General features: G+C 49.0%; 1 protein-coding gene across 2 annotated transcripts in view; it reads left to right on the top strand.

Moving 5' to 3' along the window:
- Positions 1 to 3,563: 3,563 nt before the first annotated feature.
- Positions 3,564 to 25,071, top strand: part of CHST3 (carbohydrate sulfotransferase 3) — a 37,412-nt gene continuing 15,904 nt past the window's right edge. The window contains exons 1-2 of one of the 2 annotated variants that reach the window (XM_016162315.2): positions 3,564 to 4,154; positions 7,990 to 8,078. The gene's annotated coding sequence lies outside the window, so the exon portion shown is untranslated. The remainder of the gene's footprint in view (positions 4,155 to 7,989; positions 8,079 to 25,071) is intronic. The other variant, XM_016162317.2, reaches the window with a different exon arrangement.

Genomic DNA, 25,071 nt, shown 5'->3' with positions numbered 1-25,071 from the left:
AAAGTCTTCTAGGACTTTCCCGCCTAGCCCAATTGCCAGCTGAAGGCAGCACAGTCAGTGGCTGACGCCACATGGAACAGAGGAGTCTTCCAGATGAGTGCAGTCAATCCACAAAATTGTGAGAAATAATACAGTTTTGTTGTTTTAAGTCATTAAGTTTTGAGGTGGTTTGTTATATAACAGATAAACTAATAGATAAGTGAAACTTACATATTACATATAATATGTATATTTTCTATTATTTCTGAACCATTTGAGAGTAAGTGGCAGAAATTATGACTGTAAATATTCAACGTTTATCTCTAATGAACCAACATCATCTTACAAAACAGTACAGTTACCAAATTCAGGAAATTTAAATGACACAATATTATTATTCATTCGGTCTCTATATTTTGTCACTTATCTAAATAATATCTTTCACAGTAATATTTTCTTTAGCTCCAGGACCTAGTTCAGGATTATACATTGTATTTAGTGGTTGTATTCGTTCTATGTAGCTGCATAACAAGTCACCCCAAAACTTAGTGGCTCGAAACAACCTTTATCATCTCACAGTTCCTGTGGGTCAGAATCTGGATGTGGCTTAACTGGGCTCTTTGACTTATGGTCCCCTAAAGCCGCAATTGAGATGTTGGCCAGGGCAACAGTGATCTCAAGTTCAAATGGAGCAGGATCTGCAGTCAGGCTCACTCAGTGATCGTTGGCTGGATCTGAATTACCGCAGACTATTGTTTTGGCCTAAGGGCCTCAGTTTCCTGCTGGTCGTTCGTTAGAAGTCTCCCTTCCTCAGTTCCTTGAAAAATGGCTCTTTCCAGAGTGCAGTTCATAATTTAACAATTTATTTAGTCAGACTAAGAGGGTTGAGAAGAGCCAGAGAAAGAATGCTAGCAAGATAGAAGTCACAGTCTTCTGTAACCTAAATTAGTATTTCGTAACCTCAAAAGTGACATCCTATCATCTCTACCGTATTATTTATTACAAGCAGGTCACCAGGTCCAGGCTCACTCCAAAGGAAGGGATTACACAGGATGTGAACACCAGGAGTGGGGGTGTCACTGAGGACCATTTTAGAGTCTGCCTACCATAGCACTCAGGTCTCTTTAGTCTCTTCTAATTTAAAATGGCCTTTTTCTTTGTCTTCCATGTCATCGACATTTTAAATGTTGTAGGCCAATTATTTTGTAAATGTCCCTTAGTTTGTCTGATATTTTCTCATGATTAGATTCAGGTGATGTATTTAGGGGCAGGAATACTCAACATTGTGTCCTTCTCAGCGTATTACATTAGAAGGCACATAATGAAGTTGTATTCTATTCTTAGTGAACTTAACTTGGATGGCTTGATTAAAATGGTGCTCGGGCTCCTACATTCTTAACCGCTCTGCAATTCTGACTCTGGACTGCAAAGTTCTTTCAATTTTTCAAACAGGGTAAAAACAAACAAACTGAGACCTATTCTCTTGGCAGAGCAATTGTGGGGAAACTATTTTAGGATAAAAATTACCAATGTCTTGGACCAGACCTTTACCCTATGCCTCTCAGAGACACTCGCTGAAGGCCCAAGTATTGGCTGTCATGCCAGCCTGAAGCTTTCATACCCTTTTCTTTCAATTGTTCATCCCTTCACCTAGAAAAGCCCTATTTGACCTCTATTATCTTTTCTACCTGCAGAACTCAGCTCACTTCATATACCCAGGCCTGGAGTCTTCAGCTCCAGAAGTAAGGCCGCAGCATTGCACAATTCCAGGGGCCAAGAGTCACATCACATTCCATGTGCCTGGTGCTCCCCGGAGTTGTGCAAGCCTATGGTCTTGTTCTGGAGACGCCCACTCCATCTCAGTGCCCAGCCCCAGCCTCATCTCACACAGCACATTGTACTACAATTTATTTAGACATAGGTCTATCTTCTCCAGACAGAAGGTAGAAATAAGACTTGTTTACCTCTGTGGGCCCCAGTGCTCAACATGTGTCCAACAAGTATTTGGTGAACACGGGAATTTCCTAGTGACCACTTGTGATCCTCCTTCCCACACCCACCTCAGTAGCAGAGAGTCACAATCTCTGTAATCTGATGGAGATACAGAGTTCTAGGTTTTGGCCTTTGTATACCCTGAGATATGTCACCAAGTTCTGGCAATAAGATCCAAGATTCCACATGTCCCACAGGATGGTCTCCCTTATAAGGCCAGCAGGTACAGTTATTTAACTGTAAATGTAGCTTTGTGACAGATTTGTGACACTGAATAATAGACTCTCCCTTCTGAGAAAAGGTGATGGAGTCTGGAGAAACCCATGTGTGAAGATACTGGCTTTGAAAACCTGTTGAAGGGCATGCAGACTGATTACAGTGCAGAGGCCAGCCTCCTGTTGATGAGAAGCGAGGGTTGCCGGGAGATTCAGAAGAGGCAGAGAGGGGATTCAGGTGAGCTGGGGTCTGAATTCTCACTAAATCTCTAGTTGCCTGTAGCAGGTCACAGAACTGTTAATAATAGAACAGAAGCACTCAGTCAGGTTTTTCTGCTACGAGACCCAAGGTCTCACCTTACAAGCTGGATCACTTGGCTCAGGCTCCCTCCAGTCCACCGCCTAGTGGAAGCTTGGGCTGGTCTGGACCCAGATGACCAGGGACCTCTGACTTGCCCAAACTGTGAATGAAGATCAGCTCCGGGGAAGGCAGAAATCATGCTAAATTCTATTTGGGTTTCTCATGGACAAATGTGGAGAATGACAGCAGGGGGCCAAGTGCAAATGATGAATTTTTGCTTTTTTGTATTTTCCTGTTTCTCCTTTACAGAAAATGACTTATTGTGTCTAAACCTGATTCCCATTAAATGTCAGGACCACTGTCTCAGAGAGGTCTGAATTAGCTCACACTACTAAGTGCTGAGGGACTCAGGAGAAAAGCATGGCAAGCCGGAAATCTAACCCTAGGTGTGGCATCTCTGGGATTCAGGCAAGTAAGAGGAAGGCTCCAATTTCGAATGCTTTATTGTGCTCCTGGCAAAGCCAGCCTCGTACCCCAAAGCCCAGCTGGGCACTGCCCCAAGCGCGGGAGGCAACTGTGTCCCCACTCAACCAACAGCCCCCTGGCCCAAGGTGCTAGCTGCCGGGGAGGGTCCAGCTGGTCCACGTGAACCCTACTTCCTTCTCACTTCCCTGGTCTTGCATTCCAGGAGCCCTGGACTGGCCATGCGAGGAGCAAAAGGGCCAGCCAGTGGTGACCTGTGACTGCCCAGAGAGGGGGTGTTGTAGTCTTTGTAAGCCTGGGTGACCATCATCCGGACCACCAGTCCCCCTTTGGGGGGAGGATTTCCCCCACCCCCGGGGCAGAGATGGCGGAGAACACAACCAGAGGGGTGTGCCTAAGGAGGAACAAGATGAGAGGCCAGTAACTGCCCTAGGGGCTCCAACAGAGTGATGCTGCGACCGTCTCCACGCGGCATCTCCCCTACCTACCCACCCAGGGCCCAGGAGCTCCTCCCAGACTCTCTGCGGGGAGGGGGGAATCCGAGTGGCCCCAAGTGAGATCCCGGGGAGGGGCGGGCAGAGGTGTAGCGCCCGGAACAAAGGCCCATAGAGGGGTCCCGGAGAGCACGGCTCCCCGGGGGCGGCCGCCTCCCCCTCCCCCTCAGCTCCTCCCTCTCCTCCCCTCCCTTCACCCGGAGGCCGGGCCGGCGCGTATCCCGCGCTGCACCAAGTTTGCCAACGGTTCCCAAGTTACGGGCGCGCAGGGGTGGGAGCTGGGTGGGGTGAGGAAGAAGAAGAGGAGGAGGAAGAGGAGGAGGAGGAGGAGGAGGAAGACTCCCCGGGCGTTTTGGACACCGCTCAGGAATCCACAGCCGCCGCGAGCCGCTCGCCGGCTCGGGCCCGAACGGGGACGGCGCCAGGCAGCACCGAGTGCTCGCTCGCCCGCTGCGCAGGACTGCGCCCGCCTGGCGCCTCTTCCCGCCCGGCGTGCGAACCCGCTGGGCCGGCCCGCGCCTCCCTCCCTCTACTCTCCCCGCCGCCGTCCCCGGGGAGGGCGCAGAGCCGGGCCGTGAGGGAGCTGGTTCTGCCGAGAGGAAGGCAAAGTTGTGAGCGGATGCTGCCGGCGCGGCACCCGAGCAGCGGAGAGTCGGATCCGCCCCCGCCGGAGGAGGCTCGGCGCCTGGGGTAAGTTGGGCGCTGTCGTCCTGGAATCGCCTCCGGGACCCGGAGGAGGCCGCCCAGCTGTGCGTCTCCACCTTCCCTGTCCCGGCGCACGCACCAAACTTTGGAGGAAGAGGGGGCGAAACGCAGGGAGGGAGGGAGAGATCCTGGCTCGGGGGAAACTCCACGCAGGCACCCACAACCCCCAGACCCACTGCACCCAGAGTCACAACTGCCAGGTACACACGCAGCTCATCATCACTCAAGCCACAGACACAGCGCACGCTCTCTGAGAACGCGCCACTCAGCCCAGGCACACGCTGAAGACCGAAATTTACAATCCCAAGCGCGGGGACGTGGATCTTTACGCCAAACGTGTCCTCCTGCCCTTAAATAAATCCAGGTCTTTGTCTGCTGCCTCTGCAGACCTCCAGTGAGGAGCCCCCAAAGAGTGACGGGCAGGTGAGGGGGCTGGCTGCCTTGTCTTTGGGAAATCGTGGCCAAGACCCCGAGGCCGAAAAGTGGGGAGGGGAATGTAGACATTGCAGTCGGTTCTCGGGGTTCATCAGGAGCAAGTCTGGTGTGGAAAATCGGTGTCTGGGTGATGTGTCTGGGTGTTCGCAGCCCTTCCGGAGGCGAGGCCGGGAGAGAGGAGGGAGTGATTCATAAACTCAGACCTGGCATGCTGGGGTCTATGAGCAGAGTGGAAAAGGCTGGCAGGCCGGTGCTGAGCTGGACAGCTGGGAGGTGGCAGTGACAGGGCCTGTGAGGGAAGCAGAGACCCTTCCCCCAGCGGATGTGCTTCCTCAGAGCGACTTCCAGGGGGACTAGCTGAGGAGATTCCAGGCCTGGGTGTGGAAGTGTAAAACGGGGTGGGGGAGGTTTAAGATTCCAAGGTCGCAGAGAAACCACAGTGATTCTGAAGCCTTAGCGTTATTTTCATTGTATCTGAAGTTGTGTTTGGGGAAGTGGCCCATGCAGCTTGCTCCGATGTGCCCTGTGGGCTGGCATCTGGGACTTGAGTTTCATCATTGGCCTCTGCTCCCCTAAGAAAGGCAGCAGAAAAGTAGAAAAGTCTCCATTTTTGCAGCTGGCTCAGTTAGGGGTGGTGTGGGGCGTTTTTTCCTGGCTTCTGCTGGCCTGGCTGGAGATGGGTCTTGTGAAGGGTCTGGAAGCTGTATTCTCCAGCAGGGGCTTGGCACCATAGGCAGCAGGTGAAGGGGCAGTCGCATTCCCTGCACTGAACATGGAGTGGGGGTGGGGGGGGGGAGGGCTCCGTGCCACTTGGCATGAGCTTTCCAGAAGAGCAACACCATCTCATGTTCTTGGAGCTGGGATTGCAAGCAGACTTGAGAATGACTCCCTACTGGCATGAGATTGGGAACATGCAAGATGTGGGGGCCGTGTAATTGCAAAGAAGTGGGTCATTTCCCACCCTGTCCCTTTGTGACTAGGTTTAGTGTGCAATTCAAACTTCTAAATTATCTTCATGCTGAAATTAGCAAAGCATGTGGGCAGCACCCAGGCCTGTGGTCCCAAATGAGAGAGGGAATGATCTGAGCTTGGCTACCGCCAAGTTCAGGTGGAATGCTACAGCCAGTACTTTCTCAATATCACTTTTCACTTTAATTATGTCTTCTGTGACTCGAGAGCTCTACCTACATTTTCTCATTAAGCCCTTACATACCTATGAGGTTACCATTTTATAAATTAGGAAGCCGAGGCTCAGGAAAGTTAAATAGTATAACTTTTTCAAGGTCATATGCCTGGTGAGGGACAAAGCCAAGATCTGAACCCAGATGTCAGACTCTGGACCCAGATGTCAGACTCTGGACCCATGCTGCCTTCACTATGTCAGGCTGTCTCTAAGGTCTCTACTGGTTCTCCATGGCAACGAGGAGGCGACCCTGATGCACTTACTAATGTGGTCCTAGGGCCTCTGACTACAGTCCTCTTTTTCCACATACTGTTCCCAGCCTGGGTTACCATGGGCCATGGGAATCAAAGGCTGGGTGGCACCAGGCTGCTGGAGTCTTCCATGTGGACTGAAGTCAGGAAGCGGGGAGTTTGGGAACGATTACAGGGAGATGTTGCAGTAATTCCAGTGAGAGATGATTTGCTGCTTATCTGAGAAGTGGGGACAAAGCTGCCACTTGTGACCCTATAAGTCACAAGTTTGGATTTGGGAGAAATTGCCAAGTAAACATCCTCAAATGGATGACTGTAACCCTTTCCCTTTTCGGCCCTCTCCAGGATAGAAATCTATTATGTAGGAAAATCAACACCTGCTACCTCCTGTCATCACTTACCTGGTGAAATTAAAGGGACATGTAATGGCTGTCCTTCCCACCCCTGCACCACGTGCCCTGGAAAGCTGGACTCCTCTTCGGTGTCAGATCCTCAGGAGAGCTGGGGCAGAGGGGTGGGAAGGATGATAACCACAAGGCTCACCTGGTCCCCAGCTTATGCTTTTTCACACATGCCTCACAGAGGGACAGTGGTTATCATCTCTACAGATGAGGAAATGAGGCTCAGAGAGGTGCAGTGGATGCCCAAGGTCCTGAAGCTAAGGAATTGCAAGGACACTCCTGCAGGCACTTAGGGGCAGCCAGCCGTGTTTTCAGTCTAGTTGGTATTCTATACCCCTGAAGGGCTGAGAGAGATTGCCCCTGTTGAATCAGGGTCCTCACTACTCTGCCCACTCCCACCTCAGCTCCAAGAACCTCTGATATACATGTCCATAGTACGGGAAGAGTTGGCAACCTGAAACGAAGAACAGTACCCAGAAGGCCCAGCCTGCCTTCCACAGGAAGCCCATCTGGGTGTGTCTTAGTGCCCAAGTTCCTCTCCCCGCTCCAGTGCAGAGTGAACATGCTGTCCAGGATGGAAGTTGGGAGACTAAGTATGGAGAGAAGCTGCCCCCGCCCAAGGGACAATGGCTATTCATCTTTGTGTATATTTATATACCTGTCTCCATCCTGATATCTGACACATGGGAGTACTAGAGAATGTTGGCAGATGGTGGGTGAAGGCCAGGGATGGGCAGCTTTGAGTCCCTCTGCTGGGAAGTCACAAAACAGGGAACATTAGCCATGAGGAAACATTCAGAGAGGTCTCTGCCCTTCGTGAAGTCACACAGGAGGAAAGGAAAACAGTTCTCCTTTTCATTCCTTCAACAGAAATATAGGTCTTTTTTTTCCTCTTCTGATGCCTAAACAAATGATAAAATGCTGCTTGTCTTGCCCTGAGCATGTGGATTTCACAGCTGAGTGTGGCGTGGTCCCTGCCTGACTGGACAGTTTGTTCTGTGCTTGGAGGTGAACATACTCAGCCTTCGTCTCCATTGCCTCAAATTTGGCTGGTTGCTCCTGCAACCCCTTCTCCTAGCATGGAGTGGGGGACAGGGAGACCGTGGGAGCCCTGACCACCAGCAACTTCATGTATCCATCCTCCCTAACCCTCCCTCTCTATGCCTCTCCTCTCCCTTCATGCCCCTGCACCCTGCCTCCCTCCCACAAAGATGGCTGTGCGCTGAGGGACTGTGGGATTTTTGGGGCCCTGGGAAATTTATCTCTGGGGTTCTGAGAACTCTCTGAAAAGGATTTGGAGGAAAAGTGTGGAAAATAAATAAGCCAATTCCCAGCTCAGCGTCTCTTGAATACCACAAATAAACAACCATCTCAGAGGCCAGCCTGGAAGCTCTGTTTTGGCCTCCCCTCCCATGGCTACACCTGGCTCACTGGCCGCCTTCTCTAGCTCCCTCCTTCCCGCCCCCTCCTAGTCCAGCCCCTTCTCCTTGACTTTGAGAGCTTCAAAAGGCAGGAAACACACCCACCATTGGTCTGTCCTTGTGCTGCAGGACACTGGCACCCTAACTAACGGCTGGGGCAGAGGAGCCTGTGGGAGAAAAGACCTCCGGGGGTTGCAGCTCAGCTCCGTTCCATCTGAGTAAGTCTCTTAGCCTTGCCCTGCTCAGCAAGACAGAGGGTAGTCTCTAGGTTGGTGAGTTTGACTTTAATGACGGAGAATGGTGGAGGCTTTTCCCGGTTTTGTGGCATCTGACGAAGCTTTGCATCTTAAACACCGCTGTAGAGTGGATGAACCAAAGTTAATTTTTTCCTGTCGTGTCCCTCCAAGGTGGGGCTAACATGGGAAGAAACCCACAAAAACCATACATTTACATTGTATGGCTTTCTGGACTAACTAGAATGTCAAGGTTCTTTGCTTTTGACCAGAGTCAGATCAGCTTAGGCCTCATCAGCTTAGGGCACAGGGGTGTGAGTTCAAGAAGCTTGAACATTATGTCTATTGGGTTAGAAGCAAATTCATGATAACTTAATAACTTCAATTAATTTAGTTGACCCACTCTAAAACCCAGCACCCCATGAGAAGGGAAGAACAAGGGCTCTGGGGTGGGGGCAGTTCCCCGGCAGGGTCGGGAGATGAGGGTCTCTCTCCCTGACCCAGGGAGTGGTTGAGAGGCCTTCTTATTGTATGTGGCTGTGCCAAGCTGGGTCAGCAAACTGAAACTTCTCAGATCTGGGGAGTGGGCACTGCCAGAATGCTCTGGATGCTGCCTCCTGGTGGGGAGTCCCTTTGGCTTGCTGCTGTCAGGCAGCTTAGAGGGAACTTAGTGGGTGAGCCCCATAGCTTGGGAGAGAGGCGGTCCACCCACATACTCACAGGTCATCACATACATTGTCATGGGCCGAAATGCATACACACTCAGATATATCCCACAGCCACATTACACACTGAAACATTTGTAGGCACAAGTACATGCACACATACAGATATACAAACATGGGGACACACTCATTCTGAAAGGCAAATTATGTAATGATTAAGAGCACAGAATGCCCACAGTACTGCTTAGTGGCTGTATGACCTTGGGTGAGTTACTTAACCTTTCTGAGCTTTAGTTTCCTAATCGATAAGAGGGGGGTGGTAATAGGTCATACATGATAGGGCTGTAAATGAATTGATATCTGTGACCTTAGATGATGTATCCGTACATAGTGAGAGCTAACCTTCCAACAGAAGCTCTGTTTCCTAAGAAGCCTCCACAACGTAGATGGTTGAAAGCCCCTTCTACAGGTTGATCTGCTTTCCATTCGCCCTGTGCGCGCATGTCTGTTCACACGTGCAGTGCTCGTGCCTGTGCCTGCAAGTCCACTCAGCTACCTGAGATTTAGCCCCTGGGCCTCTCCTACTCTCCTCCTTCCCTCTTCTCCCTTCCTCTCCAGCTGCCTTACCATCTGCAGGATTCTGGAAAGTGCTAAAGTGTCTGAGCCAAAGCAATGCTATCTGAGGAAATATTTTGAAAACAAACCGAGCCACCCCTTGGCTGAGACGGCACCGATTTTCAGCAAAGAATTTCACAACTCTGACCACGCAGGCGGGGCTTTGGGGTGGCCCATGGCCCTTCTCTGGAAAAGGCCTGTTGCTACAGGGTTAAGGATAGATATGCCTGAAGAGGCCTGAGATTAGAACCTAGAATCTGTGAGTTAGAGTCAGGAAGGGGTAGTTCTCCTCTCAGGGAACCAAGAACCGAAACACCTCAACCACAAAGGTCAGACACCCTGTCTTATTTTTATTCTGAAAGATGCTATTTCTCTTTTACTTTTCCTCATCCTCTTGCATCTGGTGCAGGTGCCTGGGGGTAGGGTACACAGGAAATAATGGTGATAACAACCAGCAGGCACAGTATCATACTTCACACCTTTCCTGCCTGTGCTCATTGAGTTCTCACAGAAAGTTCCTGAGGTAGGTATTGCTGTTATTACCATTTTACAGATGGGCACACAGAACCAGACAGGCAAAATAGTTGCCAGCTTCCCACAGCCAATAAGTGCAAAGCCAAGTCTGAGCCCTGCAGCCCCGCTCCAGAGTCAGTAATCTTAACTGTGCCACGATACTACCTGTGTGTGTCTTTCCTACTGTGGCTGCAGCCCAAGATGCTAAATGGGACACAAGAACTTTTTTATTTTTGTTTTTTATTTCATAACTGTGGCCAGGGCATGCCACTAGTTCGGGCCAGGAAGTTCTGGGGAGACAGGCTTCAGGTGAAGCCACAGCCCCTGTGGGTACTGCGAGTGGATGTTTGAGCCTCGCCTTTCCCAGGCTGACCTAAGAAGGGTATTTCTGAGGGTGCAGCAGCCTCTTTTGCAAGGCCATCTGCTGACTGCCCTTCCCCCTTGGCAATGACTCGGTCTCGGGAAGTGGCGTAGATGGCAGCAGAAAGGATTTAAATTAACAAGAAGGAACTGGGAGATTGGGGACTCTGTCTCCCTGACGGCCATTCCAGTAAGACAGAAACCCCACCCTGGAGTAAGCACTGAGTTCTTCGGGACACCTAATGTCTTCTATGGGCCCTGTGATCTTCCAGTGAATTTTATTCCCCAGCCTCCTCTTTCACCAGCCCTCACCTTGTACTAGGTGTTCCGAGTTTCAAATTGTCCTCATGTCCCATCTGTACGTGTCCTGCTCCCTGTAGCCTTTCCAGCTGCTGAGAACACTCTCTGCTTCCGTCTTTTCTTGTGGCCAGCTCCCATTCATCCTCAGGCCTCAGCTTGGATGTCACCTTCTGGTAGCCTAGGTCAGCGGCCCTCCCGTGGCTGCCTGCTGGGAGTGATCTGTGCCTGGGCAGAGGTAGTAGCAGTCATGGTGAGTGGGAGGAGACAGCTGGCCTGTGGATGCTGAGCTAGAAGCCTGAGGATGGGCCTGAAACTCTGAGAGGCCCCTGTGAATTAGGCGGGCTGGTGGGTGGTTACACCATGGGCCCCACTACTCAACCCCACCAGCAAGTCCTTGTCAGTTCTGTTGCCTGGGCGGATGGACAAATATTCAGCCTCTCCAGAGTTGGCCTTGACCCCCAGGCGATGGAGGCCTCCTGTGCCCGGGCCCTTTCCCCTAAGCAGAGACAAAGAAGTCCAGCTGTCAGGCTGCCTCCACGGGGACAGTTCCAGCTGCAGCCCTTGAGCCGTCCTCGCAGAAGTAGTGGGGCCCTGAGTGCTGCATTCTTCTCCACTCCACCTGGGGCGCACGCATGAGGGTGCCCTGGCCAGGGCATCGTCTGTCCAGGCACTGTGTACCTGCTCATGCCTGACACTGCAGGGTGGGCTGGGGGTAGCAGAAGGCACCTCCAGGCTGGAAGAGGAGAGGAGACCAGCGCAGATAACTACCTTGGATTCAACAGTGATGAGCCCACAAAGGTGGACATGAGGGAGGGAAAGACTTCATGGGCAGGTGGATATTCCAGCGCAAGAGGGAACCTAGGCAAAAGCACAGGGATGGGCAAGTTCGGATCAAGTGCAGAGATGAGGAGGAGTCCAATTAGAACGAACTATAATTTATAGGATGCACAGAGAGAGAGAGATGAGGCAGGAAGGGTCGTGGTTACATATGCGGGCTCTAGAGCCCGGCTGCCTGCATGGAAACACTGCTCCCCACTTACTGACTGTGTGACCATGACCAAATTGCTTAACCTCTCTGTGCCTAACTTTTCTCATCTGTAATATGGAGCTACTAATAGTACCCAACACATGAGGTTGATGGGAGAATAAAATGTGTTTCTATACAAGTGTTTAGAGCAGTGCCTTGTACACAGTGAACATCAAGAAGAGAGAGTAAGTAAACTGAGGTCAGATCGTAGAGGCCCTTGAATGTTGTACTGTCCATTTGCTAAGCACCTACTATGTGCCAAGTGCTTTACAGACATTCTCAGTAAGCCCCACACAACCCAGCAAGATTGTTAGCAATGCATCTGTTTTACGGATGAGGAAACTGAGGCTCAGAGAGGCAGAGCAACCCGCCTAAGGTCACTCAGCCAAGAGGACTCAGGGGTAGTAATAAAACCCAGGTCTGTCTGGAACTTAGGTCTTCCCCCAGTGTGGAGATTGGACACGACAGAGGCAGCATGGGGATGTGCCCTGGGCTGGGGTCACAGTGAGGAGCAGAGCATGAATGCTGCAGCCATGGTTCCCTGGGACGGGGAGGCAGGAGGTGACAGGAGGAGAGGTGCTGGGCAAGCCTGGAGGGCAAGGAGACGGGAGGCTCTGCGGCCACAGCGCACAGCTCACCATTCACAGCCCAGGCGCAAGCCACTGAGTCATTCTGGGAAAACATGACATCACCGAGCCTTGCTGTCTGCTGCCTACCTGTCGGTCTGCCCTCTGTAGTTCTGTTGGTGATCTGGTGCCCAAAGTCCTACAAGGGCACTCCCCAGGTGACAAGGCCAGATCTGCTCCCCGGCTTCCTGTCTTGGGTTCTCCTCCCCAACCGCCGTCTCCCACTGTCCTTCCCTTCCCCACCCAACCTGGGGCCCCCCACTTCACCCCAACACATAAACCCTTCTGAGGCAAGAGCTTCCAGGAGTGGTGATGAGCACAGAGATCTTCCAGAGGCCTCCACACCAGGCCTCTGACTGGAATTCCGGGCGGGGAGGGGACAGCTTTGAGAATGATGCCTGTTATTCTCTTGGAATCATTTTTAAAAAGGAAAGCCTGTTTGAGCTGTGTACCCAGCACTAGGCCTCTGCCTTTCTGGAAGGCACTGTTTAATATCTGAGAGCTCTTTATGTACTAAGCATTCACAGGCTGAGTGATTTATGTGCATCAATCTGATGGCATGAGGTAGCCCCATTTTTCAGATGCCAACACTGAGGCCCAGAGAGGTTAGGTGACTTTTCCAAGGTCACACAGCCTTTGAATTCAAACCCTTGGCTGTTCAATGCCAGACATATCTATGCTCTTAACCACTCTACCATCCAGTTGAAATGAAACTACCCGAGACTTACAGGAGGTGGAGTGTACTGAACCTGTGCCTGCCAGATGGTGTGCTGTAGACAGGAACTGCCAGAAAGTTTTCATCTTAGAGTGTGGGTCACTTACCAGAACCTTTGGAGATTATGGTTCCATTAGGAGGTGGCAGAGAGAGCTCAGTTCCTTGGCCATGCAAATCCAGCTCTTATGGCCTTTAGAGTGAGACTCTCCCCTGCAGAAGGAACACAGGGGCTCAGGGGGCGCCTGTCCTGCTTTTGGTGGGCCAGACCTGGAAAAAGGAGTGTGAGTCAAGCAAGGGGCCGAGTGCCAGCTTCCTCAGCCCAGTCTGTTGGCACAGGATGCCAGTCTGCCTCAGCTACGGCCGCAGCTCCCCTCCCTCCTGTGCTGTCCACCCCGCAGCAGCCCAGAGAAGGGCCCAGTGACCAGGCCTACACTGAGTCTCTGGGCGTGATTATCCCCATTTTTCAAGTGAGGATACTGAGGCTTACTTAGGTTTTCTGGCTCTCCTGAACTCCCTGGACCGGAAAGGGGAGGAACTGAGACTCACATCTTTCGTCTTTCCGTCTTTCCGCAGAGAGACAGGAGGGTGGAGTTAGCCTGCCCTCTGACCTCTAGTGGTGCGGGCTGGCTCTGTTTTCAGACTTGCATTTCTGATTCAGTCTACTCTCATGAGTCCCTGTTTTCCCTGGCAAGTGACCCTCTGGGGTGAGAGAAAAACTGATTTCCATTGGGCCATGAGTCATCATTTTTCGAGGAGCAGTTCTGATGCCATAGGGGCCCTACCCAGGCTTCAGTTGGGGGTTGCAGGACATGTTTCTTCTCCACCCCCCTCTTCCTGCTTGAGTGCCAATGCCACCCTGATCCTGGAAGGGCCTGGAAACAAAGGGCCTCCACGAGATGCCTGGCCTCTGTGATTACCCAGATGTGACAGATCACCTTGCTCTCAGTGGACAGGTGCCAGACTCCCAGAGGTCTGCAGGGTCTGCAGCCTTCGTGGGTCCCTCATCCCCTTTAATGCCCAGGTTCACGTGGTTAACATGATTCCAGTTGCCCTCCCCAGAATATCTAAGAATAACCTAGGATTCCACGGTCTGCAGGGCAGCTCCCCCTCACACTGCCCGCCTTAGCCCACATGTCCCCTCGGGCTTTGGGGGTCGCCTTTTCTCCCTCCACAGTAGGGTGTGGACCCGAACCAGTTACTACCCACCTCATCAGTCCCAGGCCCAGTCACTACAGTAATAATTTCTATAGAATTGTTGCTTTTCTCTCAGAGAAAGTAGACAGTTAAATTTGGCTGTATGATCATTTTTGCTTTTCATTGCCCCTAAATTTTCTTTTCTGGCTTTGCCTCTGCTTAAATTCGGAGGCTTATTAAAATGACTTGTCCAAAATGGGAGAGTCTCACCTCAAAAGAACTGGCACCTGCATCTATTTTATTAGTTTAAGTTTTGTAAAATAAGTAATACATACCCATAGTATAAAATTAGAAAGGTACAAAAGATACATGGTAAAATCTCTTTCTCACACCTGCCCCAGACACCCAGGTCTCTCCACAAAGGCAACTAGTGTTATTCGTTTTTTGTATTTAACCTGCTTTTAAATTGTCCAGTTTTAAAACAACTAAAATCACACTTGCTGAGCTTCCTGTTTTACCACTTGTCAAACTGAGGCACGACTGGAAAACAGCGGCATAGGAAATGACACAGGCTCCCTGCAGAGTCTAGCTCTGCCCAGGATGGTTAGTGTACCCACTGCCGGGTCATTGCTGAGTGTTGCTCTCCCCAGGTTTTGCCAGCTACTCTCATCCCAGCCCCTACCTTCAGCAGTCACCGTTGACTCCACCCACATGACAAAGAGGACACAACCAGGGCCCCCACATCCCTCCTGCCCTGTAGTCCCAGCAGGCTCCTCAGCTACCATGCGTAGCATTCTCCAGGCTCTTGGTTAACCCTGTGCTCCTGACTGCTCCTGCATTTCCCCCTCTTGTCTGGCTGGGCAGGTGCCTTCATCTGGGGACTGTGGTGTCGGCCTGGCCACGGTGATCTGACCAGACAATACTGCGTCTTGGCCAGTATTCAGGGTCTTCTGAGTGTGACCAGAGGCCTCCCCTGCTCCCCTCCTCTTTCTTCCTCCTCCCTTTCCTCCCCTCCCCACCTCTCCTTGCCTCTCTTCCTTCTTGCATCCTTCCCTCCTTCCTACTTTCTTTATAAATTTGGTGCTGTACATACAGCAAACATTAACTCTGATACAAAGTGGAAAGTGATAAGAATGGCCTAAGGTAGAAAAACAAATAGTGCCAGGAGAACAACGTGCTTGAGATTTGGCATCAGCAGATGCTGCACTTCAAGTCTCAGCTTGCGTCTCTAGCGGGTGACCTTGGGCAAGTGGCTTAGCTTCTTGGAACCTCCCTTTCTCAACTGTATAATGACAAGGAGGGTGATGGTAAGGATCCAGGCTGCAAACAGGGCTGGCGTGAGAACCTGGAGGTACAAAAGGGCTAAGGAGGAGTGGGTGACGGGTGTGTGGGGGTAGAGCGGGTGGGAGACGGTGGTGCTGTTCCTTTGGGGGATTATGTCTGTGGACACTTGATCAAAGATGACTCTGAGGACATGGGGGATCTGCCCTCATCCTTAGGTAGAATGCCTTCCCTTTTCTGTATTTCCACAGAGATAGACCTTTAGCTTTGTATTTTTTGAAGTAGCGACTTTACTGTTTTTATAATAATGATAGACTTCATTCAAAATTCAAAGAAATGGTCAAAAACAGAGAAGAAAGCAACAAAACACTCTTTTGTCCCATCACTCAGATACAACCGGTTAGTCGTTTGGTCCACATACAACCCTATGTATATATACATAGAGTTGGGGGTAGCAGTAGAGGAGCAGAAGGTTTTATAAATGTGGAGAAAATGCACAGTTTAACTTTAGGCAAACATTGTAAAGAGGCTGTCTGCCCCCAAAGTAGATCCTCACATCTGTTCGCCGCCTACATGAGTACATCGCAGGGGCAAGGGAACTCTCACACCATGACCCTTAAAAGCTCCTGATTCAGACACATTACAGAAGAGGAGTTTGTTGAAATTAGTACATTCCAGCTTGAGAACAGTGGCTTTCAATCTTTTTGTATTGTTTAATCAAAACCTCAGACAGAGACACATAACTGAAACAAAAGTCTTATGAAACCCATATGTGTCCTTAATACACATGATGCACTCTGATATTTTCTGTTTTACACAATTGTGTTCTATTCTTTTACAAAAGCTTGTCCAACCTACCAAATGGTTGTACAACCTGAAGTTTGAAAAATATCGCTCTAGAACAGTGATTTTCAAACTTTAGCATGCATCGGACTCACCTGCAAGCCTGTTGTGCCCACTCCCAGAGACTTATTGATGTCGGGGGAGAGGCCTGAGAATGTGTATTTCTAGTTCCCAGGTGCTGCTGCTGGCCCAGGACCCTACTTTGAGATCTCACCCTCCTCGAACATTTTAAAAGTAATGTACTCCTTTGGCAGAGACTACCAGAGGATCGCTTTATTCAACAGATGAGAATTGTTGATGGCTAGCATAAGTGTGGATTTCTGACATTTTTGAGGATTCTGGTCAGGCACTGTTTTGGGAATCTTAGACCCAACCCTCCTGAAATCCAGCTCACACTATTAATATCAAGTGCTTAATGTAGAAAAAGTCTGCTAAGCAAAGAGACATTGATGCCCGGCCCTGGTTGAATTACCTGCCTCTTAAACCCCAAATCCACAAAACATAAAACTCTCCCAGTCCTTTTGAAAGCACTGTTCTTCCATAGGCAATGAAAGTGCCATTTACCACATGGATTTCACCTTAGTGTTTTTTAAAGGGAAGAAGGTAGATCAAGCGTGATCACCCCATGGGGAAAGCTGTCCGCCTGGCTCTGGTTGGGGTCCGGTGCGTTTCATTGGCTGTTTCTGGATTCCCAGCTTTAACTGGAACCTCTTCCAGGCATTGTAGCTGAGTGCTCATATCAGCACCCCCAGCTTTCCAGCCTGCTAACTTATGTTCTAAGCTTCCTCTGCGCCTCCAACCAGCCCCCACCCCTTATCCTCCCCCTTCATAGCCTGGGGGCCCCCACGGCCCCCTCCCCAGCCTCATAGTGCTCCAGAAGCCAGCCCTCAGCTGGGAGCAGCCTCATGAGGGAGGGAAGTGTTAAATGGGCACAGAGCCCCTCTGTTCCATTAACAATGGCCCGTTGATGACTGGATTCTGCCCAGTCGGCCCCCTTGACTGGACTTTGGGGAGGAGGAAGGACTCCAGCCCCCTAGGCAGCCATTTCTGGGTGTGAGGTTGATTTGGAGGCCTCAGCCTCTGTGTGCCCACAGAACCTCATTCTTCAGGCCCTGATGCAGCAGTGAGAAACCCTCTCGACCGTCCCACCCCACCCCAGGGGCAGTTTGGGGCCCCAAGAGTGATTCAGTTCAGTCTAATCCAACAAACATCTATTGAGCAGCTCCTGGGCACTGAGGTTCAGTGCTAAGTAGCTGTGGGGAATAAGAATAATTGCCAACATGAATTCAGTGCCGATTACAGTCAACCCCACCTGTGGCTGCCCAACAGAGTCACTAGGGAGCTTGTAAAAATTCCAATGCATAGACATCCCCAACCCCCTGAATCTTCAGGAGTGAGCCTCAGGAACTGATATTTTATAAACTCTCTCAAAGAGACTGTCATGCCCAGCTGCAATTAAGCATTCCCTGGCCTCCCGTCAGTTAGATACCTCGCTAAGCATTCGCCTGTAGTATTCCACTTCATGAGGTGGGTGCCTGTGGGAGGCTGAACAGCGGCCCTCCAAAGATGTCCATATATGAACCCCCTACACCTGCAGATATGTTATCTCACACAATAGAAGGGAGTTTGCAGTGTGATGAAGGATTTTGAGATAAAGTTACTCTGGATTAACCAGTGGGCCCAAGGTAATCACAAGGGTCCTTGTAAGAGAGAGATTTACTACAGAAGAGGTCAGAGTAATAATACATCAAGAAAAAGACTCAATCAGTCATTGCTGACTTCAAAGATGGAGGAAGGGGTCATGAGCCATGGAAAGCAGGCAGCCTCTAGAAGCTGGAAAAGGCAAGGAAGCAGATTCTCCCCTAGAGCCTTTAGAAGGAGCACAGGCCTTTCGACACCTTGGTTTTAGGTCAACGAGACTGATCTTGGACTTCTAACATTCAGAACTATAAGATAATGTTCTTTTAAGCCATGGAGTTTACGGTAATGTGTGACAACAGCCTTAGGAAACTAATGTGGGGCTACTAATAATCCTGTTTTACAGATGAGGCACAGAGAGGTTGGGCAGTCGCCTGGGGTCACACAGCTAGCAAGTGGTAGAGCTAGAACAGGAAGAACTTGGGTGTGTCTGACCCATTAATCAGTGCTCTCTCCGCCTCACTGCTCTGCCCCGCCTTGCAGCCAGACAGATGTCAGTTCAAATCCCAGCCCCGTTACATTCTCTCTTGTTCTTTGCAGGGTAGGAGCTAAGGAGACCAACTGGAAAGCTAGGGTGGTCAGATTGTCCCCAGCTGGAATGCCACTTGGAGGAGTTTGAACTTGATTCTGGAGGAAGGGAGCCCACAGGGTGCTGGCCTGTTCTCCTCCCCTGAGTTTCATGGTGCTGTCTTTCAGGCCCGCGCAGTCTCTGGGATCTGGCCTACTGCAGCAACCCAGCTGCCCTGCGGAACTGCAGGGTTGGGGCCAAGAGCAGCATTCTACTCCCTGTCTTCCACAGCCAGTGACAGCTGCTTATCTGAGACAGGCAATGGGCTTTTATTTCTTATCTAGGGCAGGCAGTGGGCAGCGGCCTTGTGCCTCCAAAGCATGTTTCTTTAAGACACTCCAAAAACCTTGTATTTGAGGCCATGTGTGTCTCCTAGAGTGTGAGACAAAGAGGTCTAGAAAGTTGTCCAAAGTTGTACAGCAAGCTGGTGACAGACAGATCCTTGCAGACCAGTTTCTGGCCAGAACTCTGTGCTGCCCACTGCTGTACAGCTCCCACCTTTTGGCTAAATCTGCTTGCTCAGTGATACAACATAGTGGTTGAATTCATGAATTCTGGAGCCAGACTGCCTGCATTCAAACCCCAATTCTACCTCCTAACTGAAGACGATTTGTTTGGCCTCTGCTTGCCTTATATGGCAGTGTCGGTTATTATCTGTTATTATCTGTACCTTCCTCACGGGGTTGTTCTAAGGACTGAATACATGTATGTGTGTTTGGAACAGTGCCTGGTTCATTATAAGTGTTAACTTCTGTTATTACTCAGTTTCCTTAGGGCAGAGGCTGTGTCTTTCCCTCCCTCTATTCCCGGTGCCTCTTCCCATGCTTGGCCCAGAGCAAGGGCTCAGCAAATGAATTTGCTTGTTCAATGTGAGCTTTTATCATCCAGAGATTCACTAGGTACTTTCTCAAATGTTTTCACTTTTTAAAAACTCCGCCTAAGTGCTTCAAACCCTTCTTCTTCCTGCCGGGGAGCTGCAGAATTTCTACCAAGCACACTGAAGCTTGCTTTGCCTCCTGGTAGGTCCATGAGCACTTCAAATATGGCCCCAGGTCTCACCGACCCATGAATGCCAATGTTGGCAGTTAACATAGCTGCCTAGGTCACCTCCACTCCACGACTATGCCTGACTGACCTGCTGAGGTCTCTCAGGGATTTCTGGGCAGCTCTGCTTGGGCACCGAGTCTTGTGTGGCCTCACGTGGACTCCATGGCTGCTCCCAGCTACTCTCTGACTGGAGGTCCCACCAGGTCTTCCAGCTAAGGGTTCAGATATCTTGTCATTCCCTCCAGGATCCTGTCCCCTCTTTCTCTTTCCCCTACTGTAAGGATGGGGCTTTTTCATCAAGTTCTGCTTCCCCAGTTAGCCTCCCCATTCAAAAAGCCTCCAAGCCTATCCTTATACATAGACCCCAGGAAAGTCACCAGTCCATGTTTCTACAAAACACCAAACTCAGTTCCAGTTTTTATTCAACTAGTTCACTCTTTTGCCCTAGGAAGACCATTTTGCTCACCTCTAGCTCCATTTTCCAAAGATGTCTTTAAACCCTACCTATTGTTGTGGAGGGCAGTTTTTTTTTTCTTTCAAATTAACCTTTTTTATTGTTGTTTCAAGATTATTACAGATATACATGCAGTTTTAAGAAATAATACAAAGAGATCCCATGAACCCATTACTCAGCTTCCCCGGCGATAACATCTTACAAACTCTAGTACAATATCACAATCAGGATATTGATATTGACACTGATACATTCAAGATATACCATTTCCAGCACCACAAAGATCTCTCATACTGCCCTTTTATAGCTATATCCACTACCGTCCTGCCTTACCCTTTCCTTAACTCTTGTGATACTGATCTTTTTCTCAGAATTTGGTCATTTCAAGAATGTTATAAAAGTGGAATCATGTAGTATATAACCTTTTGAGACTTTTTTTTTTTAATCACTCAACTTCATATCCCCGAAATTCATCCAAGTTGCTGTGTGCATCAACGACTCGTGCCTTTTTAACTGCTGGGTAGTATCCCATATTGTGAAATACCTGTTCCTGTCAGAGCTCCTACAACCCCTGTGATTTCCTAAGTGATAAGAGGACTGGGCACATCTCTCATTCTAATGAAGGGACGCTGGGTGGGCTCCTGGAATGGGGGGCGCACTGGTCACCAGAAATATCAAGCCATGATTAGAAGCTTGGAATTTTCAGTGTCCCCTGGCTTCTCCAGAGAGAGGAGAGGGACTGGAAATGGACTTAATAATTGATCATGCCTACACGGGGAAGCCACCATAAAATCCCAATAGTATGGAATTCAGAGAACTTCCAGGTGGATGAACACGTCCACATTGGGAGGGTGGTGCACCCCAACTCCAAGAGACAGAAGCTTCTGTGCTCAGGGCCCTCCCAAACCTCGCCATATGTATCTTTTCATCTGGCTGTTCATCATATCCTTTAATAAACAGGTAAACATAAGTAATTGTTTCCCTGAGTTGTGAGTACTATAGCAGATTAGTCAAACGTGAGAAGGTCGTTGGAACCTCTCCAATCCCTGGGATCTAATGGCTAGTTTGTCAGAAGCACAGTTGCTAACCTGAGCTTGTGACTGACCCCTTCAGTGGGGGAAGGGCAGTTTTATGGGACTCAACCCTAAACCTGTGTCTGACATTCTCTCTGGGTAGTACCAAAATTGCATCAAAGCCTAGGACACCCTACAATTTGTTGGAGACTTACTTGTTATTGGGGAAAAGCCCCATTACTTGGTGACCAGAAGTAGTGTTCTGTGAAAAGTAAAGGAGACACACAGGAAAGAAACACACAGTGGGGAAGAACTGAGTTTTTCCCTACACAGGAAGGAAAACAACTGATTTTTTTTTTTCCTTTACACCACGGTACAGGGGAGCAAGTTTTAAATGGACTGCTCAAATACGGGCCTAGAAACTCCCCAAGCACTTATGTCCCGAGTAAAACAAGGAACACAGACCTGTTCATCCGGCATATCTGTCCTCCTGTGGGTGGAGCTAGTATCCACACAGGCACACTCCCGCTCTCAGAGAGACCCTCAGGCACTGCTTGTTAAAGAAACTAGGTGCTGTAAGGCAGGGCTCCTATCTTTGCCAATTCTACTTAGAATTACCTGGGGAGATTTAAACAATCATACCCAAGCCATACCCAGACCAATTCAGTCATAATCTTTGAGGGTGGGACCCAGGCCTCAGTAATTTCTGAAACTCCCTAGGTGATTCTCACATGCTGTCAGGATAGAAAAGCTGACTCAGCAAATGCACCACACCCACACTACCCCTCTAGCATTGGCAGACATCACCCACCAGGCAATCACGACGTTCTTCCTCTGGATATCCACCTTTCCAAATACAACGCTACAGACAGTCACTTCCAATTGATCAGCCTTGGCCTAGGCTGGGAACCCTGAAGCTTTGGCATTGGCCATGTCCAGGCCACAGTTTGACCTCAGTTCTCATCATAGTGCTCCAGGCTACCAATACCAATCTATTGGTTTTGGCCCATGGGATGAAAATTATTTGTTGTCCTCAGCTTAACAGCATTTTTTTGGTACAAATCTGGTATAGCCACCATCTTTGTCAAGTTCTCTCTTGCTTATGTTGGGTTAAGTTCATCACAAAGCTTCTTAGACTCGTCATTAAAGTAAATATTAAGCCCTAACTGCACAGTTAAGTCCTCACTTAACATTGTCAATAGGTTCTTGGAAGCTGCAACTTTAAGCAAAATGACATAACAAAATTGATTTCACCATAGGTTAATTGATATAAACAAGAGTTAAATTAAAAAAAAAAATGAATTAAGTGCCTACAGCATCTCTCTGGTCACAATAACATCACCAAACTTCTAAATAAAGACCCAAAACACTTCTAATATTAAACATTGGAATAAATGTGAGCTATCCGTATGTTTAAGAAAGATACATAAAAACAAATAAGATAATTATTTTCCAACCTGCTTATGCCAGTTCAGGGTCACGGGTGGTAGCGCCTATCCCCTGAGCTCAGGGTACAAGGCCGGGCCCCACCCTGGATAAGACACGCTTTGTCATGGGGTGTATTCACACCCACACACCCACACTCAGACTGGGCAACTGAGACACACTAGCTCACCCCACGTGTGCATCTCTGGCATATGGGAGGAAACTGGAGGACTCAGAGAAAACCCATAGACTTGGGAAGAACATGCAAACTCCACACAGTGGCCCCGCCAGGAATTGTTTTTTTTCTTTCTTCTTAATATTATGACAAAAAGATGTTGGATGAAATGACATTATTCAAGAACCTGCTGTACAGGGCAGCGAACTGGGACACGACTCCACGCACTCTTTTTCCAGTTTATTTTATAACCACTTCCTTTTATTTGGAAAAGGTTATAGATAAACATGGTAACAAATTCAAATGATACAAGAGGGTATTAGTGAAAAGTGGGTCCCTTTCTCCACCCGTTTCCCACTTCCCTCAACTACTCTTACCAATTTCTTATTTCTCTCTCTAGAAAGACTCTAAGTGTGCCCAGCATTCGTGTGTATCCACCCTGATTTTTACGCAGATGGCAGTACACCACACGCACTCTTGCCCGTTGCTTGTATCACTCATATCTTGAACCATATTTAATATTGTCCCACCGTATAGTGCTGTCTCTTTCTTTTTAACCATTGCAGAGTATTACACCGATAAACGTACCATCATCTAACTAGTGTTTTCCTTCTTTTTTTTTTTTTTTTTGCCTATTCACGGATGTTAAGGTTATTTTTAGTCTTTTACAATTATAAACCGTTTACTGTTATATGTTTCCTTGTAACGGTGTAAGTGTATCTGCAAGATTAATTCCTAGAATTAGATTTCTAGAGTCTCCATGGGGTCAAAGAGTGTGCATATTTAAAATTCTGATGGTTTTGCCAAGTTGTCCTTCAAAATGGACCCTCCCATCAACATAATGAGAAACCTGTGTATTGGGCCAGAACAGGTTATCCTGCAGTAACAATTCAACCCCTACGTTTCAGTGGCTTAGCACAACAAAGGCTTGTTTTATGCTTGCATCCCTTCTGATGCAGGTTGGGTGGCTCTTGAAGCAGCAGCTCAGGATCTGGGCTGCTTCCTTCTTGTACTAGCCAGTTGGCACACATGGCCTCCAGCGTTGCCGCAGTAAGAGAAGAGAGAGCCAGAGGAATGTGTAGGATCATTTTAAGGACCAGGCCGTGAAGTGGCTTACATCACTTTAAGGTATATCCCACTGATCAGAACCTGGTCATTCCCAACCTAACTGCAAGGAAGCCTGGAGAAGGTGGAGGGCATGTGGGCACTTGAGCACCAAGTCTCTGCCAGTTGTTTCCCTATACTTCCCTACACAGTATAGCATAGAACATTTTGTTCTTCAATCTAATATGTGGGAAAATGGCACCACATATGGTTCCGATTTGTCCTTATATGCTTTCTTTAGGCAGTTGGCCTCAACCTTTTTCTGCTCCAATACCCATAGCAGTTTGTGTTCACACTCAAGACACACTCCAGTGTACTTGCCCAAATTTTCCCAAAACCCAAAAAAACATTTTGCGGGGAAGCCTGAAGACTTTAAATTTTGGCTGTTGTTCATAAAAACACATAAAGGCATGTGAGTAATAATATAAAATTAGCCATGTGAAGATCTTTGCCAGCTGTGGTGTGGAATGGATTGGCAGGAGTTCTGTGTAATTTCCTAGGCTCTCTGCAACTCCACCTTCACTCTCGTTCCTGAAAGCACAAGCCAAGCGAGGGAGAAAGGTGGGATTGTAAGAACCTTGAGTTCATAGCAGGTCTCTTCAAAAAGAATATCCCTTCAGCAAATTTCGATGCTTTAACTATGCTTAGTAACCTCACTACTATTATAAGCTGTGGTGTTTTGTTCGGTAAAGGGCTTTATGGGCTAAATTAAAGGCTTGGAGAATGGATGTACATGGCATATGTGCTTAAATGGAGGGTTTATGTAAGAGGAGACTTGGAATTTGGGCTGACATTGAGTGGTAGTAACAGAGGTTAGAATGCCAAACTAGGGGTGGTGAGCCACTAAGGATCCTGTAAAGTTGGGAGGGCAAATCAGTTTTCTCTCACATGCCAACTCTAATGGATCGGCACTGCACTGAGAAGGCTTATGAGGCTACATCTAGTCTCAGCTGAAGAAAGGAGGATGATTGATTAGTGATGTCTGCTTCAGGCACAGAACTGCTGAGTGGTGAAATGCGTGCCATGTATTTGCCATTCCTGTGCTGAAGGTTGATGAGTGAGGGAAGCTATGAGAGTCAGGGTGATAAAGCTGGACAGAGCCATTACTGATCTGGGAGACAGGAGGCCTTTGAGTGTTGTCACCACCCAGTCGTATGCCATTGCCCTCCTCTCTGAGTCTGGATTTCTATAGATGAAAAATGAGGAAGGATGGATTAGAAAATTTCCAAGCCCTTTCCAGTCCTGACATTCTGCAGTTTTAGGGCAAGAGCCACGATTTTCATGATTAATGGGGAGATGTACAGGACAGATTTCTCCTGGACCTTTTGGAAAGGAATACCCCCTCGGACTTACACAGTCTGAGGCAAGTTCAATTAAAGTTGGAAAGCCAAGCTGCTTTGCATGAGGCTACTGGC

This window comes from Rousettus aegyptiacus, unplaced genomic scaffold, assembly GCF_014176215.1.
Source record: "Rousettus aegyptiacus isolate mRouAeg1 unplaced genomic scaffold, mRouAeg1.p scaffold_m13_p_6, whole genome shotgun sequence".
NCBI lineage: Eukaryota > Metazoa > Chordata > Mammalia > Chiroptera > Pteropodidae > Rousettus > Rousettus aegyptiacus.
Note: the sequence above shows the minus strand (reverse complement) of the source record. Positions and strands in the feature narration are given on the sequence as shown.